The sequence below is a fragment of the Thermobia domestica genome, chromosome 6, assembly GCF_964235325.1.
Source record: "Thermobia domestica chromosome 6, izTheDome1.hap1.1, whole genome shotgun sequence".
NCBI lineage: Eukaryota > Metazoa > Arthropoda > Insecta > Zygentoma > Lepismatidae > Thermobia > Thermobia domestica.
In genome coordinates this window covers 8623765-8634122 of record NC_137459.1, presented here as the reverse complement: position 1 = coordinate 8634122, position 10358 = coordinate 8623765, and the positions used below count along the sequence as shown (strand labels likewise).

Here is a 10358-nt window from a genome sequence, read left to right as displayed (position 1 = left end):
ATTTTACAACTATCATTCAGGCATTTAAGAAAACAAAAATGAGAGAACTGGAAATATATCCCTTATTGAGATATGATGTTGTGAATGGTCCTAAAGGTTAGGAAAGTTTTTGTAAGAACATCACAGATGAAGGTACACATCCTCTCCACATGGAGGAGTTATGTTATTTGTCCATCTTGTTAAATGTGTCACATTTCTACTAAAGAAGAGATATTTCTTTTGAATCGCTGCACATAAATTACAAAATTTAATATGTGAAAGCTTTTTGATACATAAGATACGAATGTTTCGTGCATTTTCTCCAACTCAATGTCGTACTAAAAGGGAGGGGAAATGAAAATGATAGGAGATGGAAGAACAAAATATTGAGAAGGTAGTCTCCGTGAGATCTAAGAAATGACTTAAAATAATTGCTCAGTGCGTTACCATGTGGAACTGCACCCGGGATCACATGCACTTAAAAAAATAAAAAAAAAATAAAAATAAAAAAAACACTTGATGAATGGGAATGACATGGCATTTTCAGGGGAAGCAGCAGGTAAACAAAGGTAATAATAATATTAGAACCTAGAGCGTTCAAATTTTTTGACCTCACAAGTAGCCTGAAAGAATCAGACATAAAACTCAATAAACAACTATGGTTTTGAGGCTCAACTTGCCGAATTTTATCTACGTCTGTATAATACACTTTAAAAAAGACAGTGAAAGAAACTATACAATGGTGTAAACTATATCTTTCCAATACTGTATGTTAGATGACTGGTGAACGATGTAGCTTGTCAATTAATAGTTACTGGGCTTGACTTATCGAAGATTTCAGAAAAAAAAAGAAAAAGAAAGAAAAGCCTTAAAACCGGCAATATTTATAACATACAACATCATATAATTACCATAAAAGAAAAATTGCCTTATTGACAAAAAATAAAAAAATAAATAAATAAATAAAAGTCAAATATTCTCTTTTCTGCATAAGTAAATTGTCTTCATTTTTCTTTATTTCTATTTAATGCTATTGGGAATGTCGCATCATCTAGCAAGCCTAGCAAGAGTTGCGTTGCCTTTATGGCAATACCGCGAGGCAAGGCTTTTTTTATAATTTCATTCAATCATGGTTTAAGTTCCATTCATTGACTAATTGAGTTGAGTTTGTCTGTTTTCAGAACCAAGGCTGTCTGAGACGGGATCTACTGTTTATATAGTTGGATCTCAACTATTATTTCAGGCTTGTATTTGAAGAATACGTCCACTGGGAATTGAACCCGGCACCACACATATAGAAAACACTTTAAGCACTTGAACATGAAGTAGCACTTTAGTTCCGCCAGGACAAAACTAAAATGGCATATTACAAGCCACGCCTTCTTTATTTCAAGATCTCTTACTCACTTTTTCTGTTTTACTTTCGAGCCACGAAAGGAGAGAGGTGGTAGTGAAAAAAAAAACTAAGTTTGAGATTTCAACCAAAAGAAGTGATTTTTTTGACATCTGTTCGTCCGTTTTCTTGATGTATACTCAGCTAGAGGCCATGCCGTTCAACAGATCTCAACCAAATTTTAAACTTAAGATTTTTATTTGATCATCCATGTCTTTTTTCTTTTTGGATTTTCTTCATAACCCTAAAGATAAGGGTGGTTTACTTGAGGGTAAAGATAAAGAAAACATGTTAAATTCTCAAAAATCGGCTGCAACGATTTTCTTTATATTTCATAAATTAATTTTCCAAAAACAACCCCATACGGTTGTACAATTCATTTCTCTGGAAGAAATGAACTAGAAGTAGTTTACTCTTGGGATGAATTTCTATTCAGATTACTCTCTCAAAAATGACTCAGGTGATTTTGATCGTATTTCATAAATAAATATTTCGTTATTATTCTTATGATGTTACATACATCACTTCTATCAAGGGTAATTTATTCTTGTGTTTTTACAATTATGTAAAATACCACTCATGTCATATTGTCATTATTTTTATAAACAAATATTTCATTAATAACCTAACATTTTATCTTTTATGGAAAAATCTACAAGAGGTAGTTTACTTTCGGTGATGAGGGCCGCGGTTTCTTAGTGGTAGAGTGTTTACCTCTGACGCATGGGGTCCTTGGTTCGATCCCAGCTCGCGCCAAGTAAAATTTGTGGTGAACAAACACGGTGTGCATGTGTTTTCTCGGGGTTCTCCCGTTTCCTCACTTTCTTCATTCCACCATTTCCTTCATTTCTCATCACCACGGTCTTCTTTAGCCTAACCGGCATAAACGTGGGACGTAAAACTCAAAGATTTCATTTCATCTTCTACTTTTAAGGATGAGTTTTCTTTCGGTGAAGTTTTCGGAAAATGCCTTATAATTTTCATGGAATTTCACAAGAAAATGTTTCAATATTAACTGCAGAACTACATGATTAATTTAAGAAATTGTAACAAGAAAGTTTAGTGTAGTGTCTCGTACCGTTTATTAATATTTCCAGTGCAGAATTGCGTTAGGCGTGTTTCTGACATTCTTTAGAAGAAATGGCGGGAAATAATGCAAAATTTAGAGATGTTTTAACATTTTATCTGGCAACCTTGCTGGTAGCCTTGCTGGAGTTTGGCGCTTGAACGCATCTTCGCTGATAGAAGCCCGTGAAAGTCTTCTCTCGTCATGCATTGTTGAGACTTTCCAATCCGCAGAAGTTGTGCAACAACAATTACAGGGATTGTACTCAATATGTTCTTCTCATTCACAAGTTGAGATAGCATCAAAAACAACTTCATTTGCTAAACTCAATTGGTGTTTGGACACGGCTCGATGCATTCTGCAGCAAATTTAATGTTTACAAGTAAATAAAAATCACATTCTTTGAATGGAAAACGCGTAAACACGAGATAAATTGAAATCTTGTTTCATGCAAAGCAATCGTTGAGCTTTCTCGTGATGATAATGGTTAACGTACGCTCCTTTTGCGTTGAAGACCCGGGTTCGATTCCCGGTAGGAGCTCATACGGTTCGAGTTCCACTTTAATCTGTAGATACACGTCTCAAATAGCCGAATGCTGAATGGGACGTTAAACTCAAATCCAAACAAGCCAAACAAAGCGATTGGTAGCCTGAAGTTTACCACTATTTAGTCTTACTCGGGTTATATTTGATTTAATTATGTTATGGTAGGTAAGAATGAGGTTATATATATATTACATACAGGCAGATTGCTAGCTCTTTACACGGGGAGAATATTTTTTGTTTCATTTTGGACATACAGGGCGATGGGGGCTGAATTTGAATTTGAACGACATTGGAAGTCTCACTGTTCATCTCAGCAACTCCGAAAACTATGGATTCAACACTAATATCGGTCATTTTCGATCATTTATATATATATATCCTCCTCTCCCCTATATTGCACTGTCAAAGTGATATGGTAAAATCCATCCCGGGTTTGAACCTCATTTACGTACAAAATTTGATTGCGATCGGTCGGGTGGTTCGAGTTATTAATTCACAAACACAATCACTTTCATTTTTATATATTACATAGATTCCGATTTCGTTCAAATTATTTTCTTTGTCTATTTGCGATGACCATGTAATCATTAGTCAATTTCCACGTTATTCATTAATTACTTCAAAATTAAAATATTGAGAAGTTGAATACATTCACACACTCATGACACGATTAAGAATAGTAGTTATGGAAATAGTCCTTATCACAAATAGAATATCACATTCGACATTTTTCCAACGAAGGAAGAAAACTTTGGATGTTGCCGAATCGACCCGTTATCCCTCTTCGAAACGGAATTTTAGAAAACACTGAAAATATGTGTCCCTTGAAAATTTTATGGAAATTTTTATTTTTATATGACAGTTTATATGACAAGAAGAATACCACCAGTTGACAGGAGAAACGGTCACTTATGTGGAACATGAGCCCTTCTTCAGGGAAACGCAATTGGACATAACTAGCATGGTCTCTTCTTCTTATCAATAAAGCCCACTCTCACTCAGTACGCAAACAACACACGAAATTGAAGAATTAGAGAGGGAATGGTTGCCCCACTCTCCACACAATGGGTATTTTACACCGAGTGACTTCCATCTTTTTCCAGTGTTAAACTCTGTATTATAAATTGAACGTTTCGAAACAGATGAAGAGAAGTGGGATGTAAGGATGGTGACAAATAGCTCTGAATTTTTGCAAAGTGTTTGGACAAATTGGTGCAACGATGAGACAAATGCCTGAATCTCAATGGGGATTATATGGAGAGGTGAGGAAGAGCCCACCTACACATGTATGCATAGTTTGCGAAATTACTTTAAAAGAAATACTTTTTTACAGATTAGGGAAACTCATATATTAAAGGACCAACGTAATTATGTGTTCAGTACAAACTTTATCCCACTTTTTTCTTTTCTTTTCTTTTTTTTTTTTTTTGCAACCTCGGTAATTGTAGTTGATTTCCTTGTGCTCTGAATGTCCCATCTCTTCATCAGGTATAAGTTAACGTTCTTCGATTTTAGAAGCACTGTTCCTTTAGGTTCCTTTACGTCTCGGGTTGTGTTCGAACACTTTTTTTTTTTAATCTTTCACGTTAAAGGAAGTTAAAAATCAGAAATTTTACAATGATATGCATTACTTGTTTGATTTTCATAACTCAAAACAATTCTCAAAAAGTGAAATGTGATTTTATTTAGGTCCTTTTTCTCTACTATTATTAATGCAAAAGCAAAACATCTACAGAAACACACACAAAACTTCCTGATTCTTGTGGCAGGGGAAATGAGGTTATCATGTACTCAACATATGTGTACGAAGATATCTTCTGAAAGTTTTTGTATCTCTCCTCTCGTTTGCAGCCAAACACTCACTGATCCAAATGCATCCAACTGTTTTCTGTCCTATTTCTCTGTAATCGTAATCTCGTTGTGACAACATTTCTCAGGTCAATTGCAGCAGTTGGATTTCACAGAACATGATCTGTCAATTAGTCTACCATATGAATGAAAAACAACCAACGACATAAAAAGATGTCAAAGAAATGATCGTGTAATCAAAACTTGCGCGTAATTACCACACACAAATTGTAGCACACTATATACACATTTGCGTGCACATCATGGCAACACACACACACACACACACATACAAACACACACACACACACACACATACACACACACACACACATATATATATATATATATATATATATATATATATATATATATATATATATATATATATACAGGGTATAACAACAAAAATTACCGGCAAAATTTCAGGAGTGGATCCCATATGGAAAAACAATAAAAAAGTTAATATGTTCATATGATCGTATGTCGGAAAATGCATCGGTACAGAGTTACGACCATTGAGCCGCATGACGGTGTGAAATATTCACATTCTGGACGCCCCTGTTTCCCTACTTATAAGCAGAGAGCCCCGAGTGATACATGAGCCGAAAGAGTATGGAACACAGGTTCCAACGAGCTCAAGCTGAGTGGTAAAAGAATCAGCAAAACATTAGTACATTTAATGTCTTTAATGTTTAAGTGTAACAATACTGTAAGGGTCGCTTCCTTCTCTAGTCCTAGACTCACCTAAAGGGTCGATGTGACCTCGGAGTGGAGGCACAATTTTTCCTTGTATCATTTCGTTGATCAAATAAATAAATAAAGTTTTTCGGCTACTGAGCACCATTATTCATTTGCAGGTCCTGTCTCGGCTCGTAATCTTGTTGCCTCGTCCCATTTCGTGGAATGATTGTCTAGTGCCGTGTATGAGTTTTCGAAACGAGACGAGACAAGAGAATGTTCTGCTCTCGTGAGCAATACTGCTTATTTCCTTGCAACTGGATTTTAAAATGTAGAAGCCAGCTATCTGAGATGTACCCTTCCCGCATTCCTCTGATGGGCGACAATGGGATACCATCCTTCTTTCTTTGGCAAATGAATGACATCAAGAGAATGCAAGTCATACAAGGGTACCAGTGCTCGTCAGCTTCTAGTTAAATAAATGAAATAACATAAAATGGGTACTGGTTCAAAAAGGACTGTTACGCAATTTAATAGGAGGCTGAATTCACCTCAGTGTCGCCAATGACGAGAGTGCTTAAAAATAAACCATTGTCCCGAGCGAGGGTTGATCCATTACCACATGAATAGCCTGTGTCGTAGTCAGACGCGTTACCGAGTGAGCTACGGCGAACTGTATAGGAACTAGGAAATAGCCGAAATGAAGTAAATGAAGAAAGGAAAAGGAAATGCCTGAATTAGGACACAATAACTGTTCGAAAATGCGTTATTTAATGGGAAATTTCATTGTAGGTAGAAGAAGCAGGAGGGAAAGAAACCGTAAAATATTACAGAAAGCGTAGCTGGGCATTTTTTCTTAAATGAGCATAGTGCCATGATATGCCTATTTTGCCCGAGTGGCAGTGTCGTATGTAATCAAGCACGAACAACACGCAGCTCATCTTTCACTTCCCCTTTAGTTCTGTTTGTGCGTTGTGTTTTGAATTGTGTGTTGCATTCAAGTGGTGGATGGAATTGGCGCCCGTACGTCTCCGTGTGTATGAAGAATAGTGGCTATGTATCCACCTGCAAACAAAGCGGAAATTATCCTTCACGCATCCGATTTGAGTATACATGCGGCTCCGGAACAAGTTTCATCACCGCCATCTACAGCTCCTATTGTCATCACATACAATGGTTGGCAAGTTATTGACACGCTTCAACGATACTGGCAATGTATTGGACCAGCCTCGCTCTGGTAGACTACAATCCATAACCAACGATGGCACACTCGTTGATATTCTGGCTAAAGTTACGTGCAGTCAATGCGATCGTTACGAAAAGTGGCCCAAAAGAGTAATACTAGTCTGTCCAAAGAATTGTGCGTAAGCATCATTATCAACCCTTCAAGGTACATTTCGTGCAGGAGTTGTATCGAGATTATGCAGACCGACGACGTAAATTCTGAGAATGGTTTACACGCACACAACACGAACAACCCTACCCAGCTAACATCATGTTTTCCGACGAGGCCACATTTAATCTTAATGGAACTGTTAACAGATATAACTACGTGTATTGGTCAGATAGCAATCCTCATGTTGCCGAAGTTTCCCATAAGCAAATTGACCCTCGTATAAATGTGTGGTGTGAAAATCACGGTAATGTTCTGGTGGGTTCCGTATTCCTAGAGGGGAGATTAACAGGTGAAACCTATCAGAACCTGCAACTAACAATACTGCAATCTTATTTGGACAACTTGCCTCTCGCAAACTGCCGGCATTTTAACTGCCAACCAGATGGTGCGCCACCGCACTTCAGTTTCAATGATCGCAATGGTTGGATGCAGCAGTTCGTGGACATCGGATCGGACGTCGAGGTCTGGTGGAATAGCCACGCAGATCACCTCATTTAACACTGCTTGATTTTTTTCTATGGGGTCACATATAATCCTCTTTTTTTCTTTCTTTTTTACAGGGATTGCCAGCATACAATTGCTGCTCTACAACACAATATTCTCGAGGCCTGCGCTGCTATTATCATTGAGACTCTGCAATGGGTTAGGGCCAGTTTGTGACATTGAATGGAAATTTGTGCACAACAACATGGACATCACTTCGAACATCTACGCTAAGCACAGTTGCAGCATTGTTTTACCTGCTTCAGGATCTTGCAATAGGTAGGTTACTTGAAGTGGAAAGGTTGGGTTTGGAGCGATATCCTTTGTGTGAGTACCCAAGTCATTTTTAATCATATCATTAATTTGTCAAAGGAACAAGCATGGTATGCCTTTGTCTCCCATAAGAGGAATGCGGGGATGGCACTTCTCATATAGCTTGCTTCTACATTTTCAATCCCTTTGCAAGGAAATAAGTAGTATCGCTCACGAGAACAGAACAATCACGTGTTCGTCTCATTTCGAAAACTCATACACGACACTAGACAATCATTCAACGAAATGAGATGAGGCAACAAGTTTACGAGCCGAAAGAAGGGACCATCGCAGCATGCACCTGGGACACTGAGGAAAACCAGGAAAAGCAGGAAAACCTTAGTCAGGATGTCCCATGGAAGCAGGGTTTGTGCTTATGTTTGGCCTACCCAAATGTTGTGTGGCAGACAAGCACGCTACCCCTACACCAGCGGTTTGGTACGAGAGAATTAATCTATCTCGTTTGAACTAGTCTGGAAACTGACGCTTCTGTTTCTAGACGAGACAACAATTGAATAATGAAACAGTATGTAACTGCCGCAATAAGTAGAATTGAATTGTATCGTTCAAAGTTGTCTTAGTACCAAGGAGAATATGTTTGTAGGTAGTTTATAGCTTAAAAGTTGTTGCTTTTGTTTTTAAGTATACCCGTTTAACTTGTGTTGCGATAACTCATGTTTATCGACTTTTCTCTGGTTTTTGAGTTTTGGCACTTAGGCCCTTTCTGTTTTCATTCAATTGTCTTCTTGTCTCATCTCTTTGAATAAATTCAATTCAATTTGTTTTTCGTACCTGTCCCCTCCGCTTGTGATGGTGACGCCACTGCCTTGGATTGACATTGCATGTGATCCTTTTTCATATCCTTCATTGTAGCCGACCCTTGTATTCTCCTTGGTCCAGGATACTTCAAAGCACACACACTTACCTTCATTGTTATCCAACAAAGACATAGAAACATTGCATTTTTCTTTACTATTGGGCGTTATACCACTGTAGAATCCAAACAGTTGGTACAATTCCGAAAATTCCGACATTTTACGTTGAAAATACATATTTTCCAACAACATTGCTTTCTTGTCATTTTTTTCGTATCTTCAATAGTTACCAAAATGTCCTATGTAAACGGACTAATGGGACACCTTGTATATATGGAATACGTAGATCGTTTATTTCTGTAGTATATACACTATATGAAAAAATACGCTGTTAACTAGAATATTGGTGTTGGTGTGTTCTCATAACAGTGATACTCATAACAGTTACAAACACGTTGCTTGAAATCATCAAAGAATCAGGCACGAATAGCACTCATTGGACAACATGCACCAAGCAATAGAGATTAATCTCAAATGCACATTTTTTGTGCATCAAATCCACAGGAAAAAAAAAAAACATGTTTCTGTGCTTCACAGGCTTACTCATTGTCGTCTCCTAGTTGAAATGTTAGGTGTAAGTTGGGTTGCATCCGTCCAGGCGTTTATACTGGGTCCGAACTAATGGAGTTACAGTAGTCAGTGGAGAGAGACTTTTGCTGCTGACTGTACAAGTTTTTATTCCCAGCCGTCAAATTTTGAATCACATTTATCCAGTGAGTGCAATATATTAATAATATTATAATTATTTCACTACATACTGCATGCGAGAAGAAAGAAGAAAAGCATTGTTCATACATGAATTGCAAAATGGTTGAAATAAACTGAAAATATCAATTGTGGAACAATTGAAGGAAATAAGTTCGTATCCATTCATGTATCTTCTCCAATTCTCCGTCATTCGAACTTCTTTTTCCTTGCAGAAAGGAGACCATGTTGGTTATCACACTGAGTATGGATTGAAATGGAAATTGAAGCATGTTTAAAAACAAATGAAGCTGGAAGGATTTGAACTTTGATAGAAATCTAATGTGTTAAGCAGTTACCTAAGCCAGTCACTTACTTGATGTTGCACAAAAGCAGTTATCTACTTAAAAAAACAACCTTTCACGTAAGTTTTGAGAAGCCAGTATGAAGAGACAATTATTAGATGAGTTAATTAATTTTCTTCATCAAATTTTGTTGTTGAGGTAATTGTTACTGTAATTCTATTACTGCTTTGTTATTATTAAGGATTATTCCAACTCCATAATTTCACTCCCGGTGGGGACACTCGGTCGAAAGAGTGTAACAGCTTTTTCAGTCCAGTTTTGAGTGAGGTTTCTCCTGGGTTTCCCTCATTCACACCACGCAAATGCAGGGACGGTACCTAACATATGGCTCCCACACCTCTTCCTTCCTTCCCCAATCCTTTTTCCTTCCCTTTCATAGGATAATGTGATTGCCGAAGGACGTCATACCTTATATACTTGACGGACTAAATGGCTTACAGCCTAGGCATATAATTCCTAATTCCATTATCTCATAGATTCAACCCAGTTATTGTGACCTAAAGGTGTTCCGTGTGCGAAAAATATGTTTATACATTGTGAGATACGTAACTTCTATTTATTCGCGGCAAACTTGGTCGTATCAGATTGAAAAAAAAAACTAATGTTGAAATCAATAAGTTCCCACAGAATTTGGGCAGATTTTTTTTTTCAGATTGTTGTAGGTTATTCACTTTTCATTAGACTCTACTGGTGATCTACCGCTTCAGAAGTGACGAGTTTGTTACACTTC

The 10358-nt window shown here is 37.3% G+C and overlaps 1 long non-coding RNA gene across 1 annotated transcript in view; it reads left to right on the top strand.

Annotated features, from left to right (window-relative positions):
* The first annotated feature begins 7472 nt into the window (after positions 1-7472).
* LOC145687836 (uncharacterized) overlaps positions 7473-10358 on the top strand; it is a 236410-nt gene continuing 233524 nt past the window's right edge. The window contains exon 1 of the long non-coding RNA XR_014131795.1: positions 7473-7671. This is a non-coding gene — a long non-coding RNA (uncharacterized LOC145687836). The remainder of the gene's footprint in view (positions 7672-10358) is intronic.